Below are 5537 nucleotides of genomic sequence, written 5' to 3'. Positions count from 1 at the left end.
TCTGAGGCTGCGTGAGCCCGACGCGCCCGTCCGGCCCGAGCAGCTGCTACTCCCCCGCCTCGTTTGAAAAAATGTGCTTGTGTCTCATCTGCGGGACTTGTCAGAAGAACAAGGACTGTGGCCGGCGAGGTGTCCCGGGCTCGATCCCACGGACAGACGTGAGGGGCTGTCGGTGGGGAGCCTCCCCAGTGGCTGAGCGGTCCTGGTCACCACACCCAGCAAGTAGGCGGCGGCGCTCATACGTATGGGGCCTTAAAAAACAACTTTATTTTCTTACTGCACAAGTGAAACGGCTCACTGTTGAAACCTCACCCACGATGGCAACAAGAAGGAGGAAGTGGCCCCTTTCCGTGGTCCTGCTGTGGGGTGGTCTCGGCACCTCAGACACAGGGTGCAGCAGCCGGACCCCTGGATGTGCTGCGACGCCTGGGAACACGCACACACGTCGCTCTGCCTCTTGTCCTAGCCGGCCACGTCGCTGGCATGGGCGCCCAGAGCGCTGGGCCCGCTGGCGCCCATTCCTAAGGAGACCGGGGAGAGGAGCCGCCTGCCTGGAGCCTGAGGCCCGGCTCCTCCTCCTAGTGTCTGCAGGGCCCCCTGCAGCCCCACCCCAGGTCAGAGCCAGGACAAAGGGAGCGCCCACTCCCTTGCAATCCACCCCTCCCCACACCTGTGGCCCTCTGCCACCCCACACGTCACTGCCCGAGGTCAGGGCTCTGGACGGGCACAGAACCCCCGGTGAGGGGTGGGAGCAAATGCTGATTCTGGAGCCTGGCCCGACCCCCCGCATGTCCTGAGCACCAAGCCAGCGGGCAGCTGTGAGCAGGGCCAAGACCCTGTGCAAAGATCCTGGTGAGAGATGCACAAGGGGGAGGGGACAACCACGCCCACACCAGAGACGCGACCCCAAGGCCGCGGTCCTCAACTCCCCCGGGGCGCGGGTGCCCTGTGGGTGGGGCCAAGACTCCGGCAGGCAGACTCAGTCCTTGGCCCCTGACGCGAATGTGGTGCAGGGGCCGCAGCGGGAGGCCACGAGGGCAGGACCTCACGCCGGCCGTTTCGCTGGCCACGCAGCACCTGCCCGAGGACACACAGCCCCCGGGACAGTCCCGCGTGAGCGAGCGAGGACATCAGGCAGGACTGGAGGGCGGCGTGGGGGCCCCTGAGTCCAGCCAGGAGGCCCCGGGCAAGTCTCTGGGCCCTCCCTCCAGCTAGGCGTCTCAGAACTGGGAGACTCTCGCACCCAAACCGCGCTCTGCAGAACGTCCAGGCTCCACCCTCATCCCCACGCCCCCACCTCTCTGCTCCCGCAGCTCACCCTGGCCCAGTCAGCTGCAGGTCTGCTGAATTTCCAGGAGGAGGAGGTCTGAAGTCTCACATTTTACTTCAGACAGATCAGTGATGCAGCTTGAGGACCAGCACACGCAGCAGGACCCCTCCCCTCCTCTCATCTCTCTGTCCTCCCCCAACCCCGCCCTCTCAGAGCCCAGCTGCCGCATGAAACAGTCACTCCAGCACCCAGCTGACAGCCAGCGCTTACAGCGGCCAACCCTGCAAGGGAGGCTTTTCAGGCGCCAACCCTCCAGCCCCAGTGGAGCCTTCAGGTGGGGAAGCCCGGCCACCATCCCCACAGCAGCCCCTGACCCCCCGCGGGGCCGCTGCAGGAGTCCCGACCCCCTGAGACAGGTGCAGGGGGCATGTGTTGTCTGTCTTGAGCAGCCGGCTGACATGTCACAGGGCAGAAGGCTGACGCAGGTACTCGGGCCTGCACCCAGCTCTGTTTGGACCCCTCTCCAAGGTCACCCGTCTGCCGTCTTCATGTCTCCACTGGGCCCTGTCACGTGCTGATCTGATTGGAACCAAACTAACCGCAGTACCAGGTCAACTCCAGTCCGAGCAGGGCTCTTCGCCAGCCGTCAGACGCGCACACACGAGCCCGAGACTTCGGGTGGCCTAAGACATTGTCGTCGAATCGATGTTAACGTCCACTGAGTCTTGTTTGGTTCTGTCAATAAATCATACATGAACCACAGATCGTCTAAGCAAGAGACGCATTTTCAAAAAACAAAAGCCTACTGTGGTTTTAAATATTTGATCAAAAACTATAATTATAATACGTTTGTGCAGTTGTATGCATTTTGTACTGAAATTAAAGGGAAAATCCAGAAAAAATCCAAAAGAAATTATTGAGCACTGAGAGCCTGCTGTTCACAGAACTTTTGAGACTTTCATTCTGACAGGCACACCTCCTCCTGGTGCAGAGAAGTGGGAGTGAAGAGGTGGGGCGCTGCTGCCCCGGAGCACCGGCCGCGGGAACCAGCCCCGCCCAGGCCCTGCTCTCCTCCGGGGGTCGGGGTCTCCTCCCCACCTGCCAGACAAGCCTGCTCTCTGGGGCCCGGCCAGACCTGAGTCAGACCCGAGGCAGCACCTCTTAGGCAGGTGGGTTTACCCGGTGCCCAGGTGGGCAGCACACTCAGGGGCAAGGCTTCCCAGAGGGTCTGAGTAGCCGCGGGGCCATCACCTGGGCACTCCTTAGAAATGCAAATTCTCAGGCCCCACCCAGGCTGAGGGGGGAGCCCAGCCCTGTTTTAACAAGTCCTCTGGGTGGTTCTGATGCCAGATGAGGACTGGGAACAGCTGTGGGGTGGGAGGGACAACCTAGGGGTGCAGTGGGTCAGGAGGGTTGGGATGCTGGGTGAAGCCAGAGGTGGGAGCAGAAAGACTGGGGTTCGGGTCCCTGCGGCAGAAAAGCCAGGAATCCACACAGACCCTCAGGATGAGGCGGCCCGGCAGTCGGGGCGTCAGAAACAAGGCAGTGCCCTGGGCTTCCAGCAGCCCCGCCGGGAGGCCACGCCAGGCACTGACTCCCTTCAGGCAACTGTTCACTGAAACCGTGCTCGGTGCCACGTGGACGGACCTCAGAACCCCACGCTCAGTGAGCGCAGCCAGAGACCAGAGCACAGCGTGCGGTGCCTTCGAGTGGGCCGCGCAGACAGCGGATCAGCGGGGCCGGCGCGGGCCTGAGGGGCGTGCTCGGGAGCGGACAGAGGTGGCGGCTGCACAGCAATGTGAATGTGCTGAGTGCGCCGTGCCGGTCACCTTAAAACAGTTAATTTCATGTTACACGAATTTTACCTCAAAAAGGCCCCACTTAGAGCCACCTGCGGTTCCGTCCTGCGACCCACACACGATTTTAGTGCCAGTCACGTCACCAGTTCCCCAAGATGCTTCGCAGTCAGCACAGCTGCCCCAAAACCAGCGACGGAGACCGGCTTTGGTCAGCGGGCCAGCGGGCTGAGCGGGCCGAGCCGCCCAGTGCCCCCCAGAGCCCCGTGCCTACACACCGTGGATGCTGGGGGCTGCGGGGCCCGGCCCCAGGCGGGCCCTGGACCCAGAGCACCTGCTGAGGGTCTGCGCGGAGATGGCCCCTGGGGCCTGCCGTGACCAGCGATCGGGCATCTCCTCCCCGTGAGGGGCAGTGGTGCCCCTTCCCCACGGGGTCGCCCAAGGCTGGGGGCGCATGGTGTGTGCTGGGCTCAGAGACCCGGGCTCTGGGCCGGGGAGGCCTGGCATTGGGTGCCCCCACCCTCTAAAGCTGTCGCCCGAGGACTTCGTCCCGGAGCACTGCCTGCAGCAGCTGAATGGGGCCCCGGGAACAGGAGCAGCAGGCCACCAGCGCTCAGGTTCAGATCTCGGCCAGGTCTGGGGGGCCCGGGGCTCCGATCCCCTTCAGGGTGGGTGGCTCTGGCTCTCCCGGCGAGGCCAAGCTTGGCCAGGAGCCCCCAGACACAGGACCCTCACTGCTGACCCAGCCAACCCCCGACTCCTCGCAGGCTGGTCCCAGGAACTGCCCACCCCCACCCTGGCCAGGGCAGGCTGCGCTGCCAGGTCCCAGGCAGAGGCCGGCTGCTGAGCCCTGGTCTCCACGCGAGGGTCCCGCCGGCTCCGACCCCCACGCTGCAGGCTGCATCCTGGGGGTCCAAGCTCAACTGGGCCTTCGGCAGCCGGGGCTTTGGAGCCTGCGTCTAGGGGTGGCGTGGCTGCCCAGCCCCTGCCCAGGAGGTCTGAGGCTCTCTGACAAGTCCTCCCAAGATCTCTCCAATGATCTCATGGTTTGTTCCCCCGGCACTGCCAGGCTGGGCAGCACTGAATGAATGAACGAATGAGTGACGTCCCTGCCTCACTGATGAGCTGGCAGATGCCTGGGTGGACTTTGGGGGTCCCCAGGCCCCACGAGGCACTGCGCCCCTGCACCTCCAGGACCCAGATGCTGTCTGGGGCTCCAGGGGGCTCTCACTGGCTCTGAGCGGCAGGGGGCCTCGCCGGGAGCCCGTGTGGCTGCTGCCTTTGCTCCTGCGCTGCGGATGCACGTGAGCCGCGTTGTCTCCGTGCTCTGCGCTCCGTCCAGGGGATGCGTCTGCCCAGAAGCTCCTGCTCACAAATCAGCACAACACTGCCTGCTTCTTGCTCCAAACTAGAGGGTTTCAGGCACCGTGAGCCCCTCGCTCTCGTGGCCAGGGCAGCGTGTGGCAGGCAGACTTAAACGCCAGGCATGCGTGCCAGATGGTCGAGTGGCAGCCAGGAAGCACAGGTGGGGGGAGGGCACGAGGTGGAGGACCCCGCAGAATTCACCAAGACACAGACAGTCATGGGCAAGCGTCACAAACAGGAATGTCCCCGTTCAAGGCCTGGCCCTTTCGGGCAGCGACCAACATGTCTGCTGCCGTCTCACCCCCGGGCTTCGTGCTCCACCTGCTGTCGCCCCCGAGCGTGTGTCATGCACCCCTCGGGGGCAGAGTTTCAGAGGCCCCAGGGCTGGGCTCCTCCAGCTGGGAAGAACAAAACTGGCTGCTGGGGACTGCAGTGGGTGGAAGCTCCGGGGTCACGGGTCACATCCATCCAAGGGCGTTGGGCGTCTGTCCCGGGACCCTCGGCTCAGGGCTCAGACCCCGGGAGGCACAGCCCTAGTGGCTGAGGTATGGCTTACACGCTCCCCTGACCACTGACTGCACGCTGTGGAGAGGGACAATTCCCACAAGGAAACGGGCGGAGCGTTGCCAGAGTAAGGGAGAAGGGGCATGGGGCCCGAACCAACATCGCGTTCTGCTGGCACACAGATCACACATCACACCCTCGCCTGCCCCGTCCCCACAGCCCGCCCGGTGGCTTGGGCCTTAGTCCCCTCGCCTCTGCCTCCGCGGGTCCACTGGCAAATCCTGTCGGTTCTGCAATCCATCTCGGGTGCCCCGATGTCCATCTTCACTGCCCCCAAGCCCCAGCCACCCTGCACGGCCTCCAGCTGCCTCGGCCTCCCTGCCTCCCATCCCACCCCGTCCCCCCAGCAGGAGGGGCCTTTGAAGATGCCACTCCACACGCATGGCTTGGGAACCTCGATGGCCCCACGGCCTGCAGAGGGACAGCCAGGCTGGATGTGCTGTCCACAGGGCCAGGCCGGGCTGCTCCATCCAGCTGCCCTGGAAGCCCCGCCCCCAGCCCTCTGTGTGTGCATGTGCGCCCGTGCACCGGGCGTGTGGCCG

The sequence above is a fragment of the Camelus bactrianus genome, chromosome 1, assembly GCF_048773025.1.
Source record: "Camelus bactrianus isolate YW-2024 breed Bactrian camel chromosome 1, ASM4877302v1, whole genome shotgun sequence".
NCBI classification, from domain to species: domain Eukaryota; kingdom Metazoa; phylum Chordata; class Mammalia; order Artiodactyla; family Camelidae; genus Camelus; species Camelus bactrianus.
Note: the sequence above shows the minus strand (reverse complement) of the source record.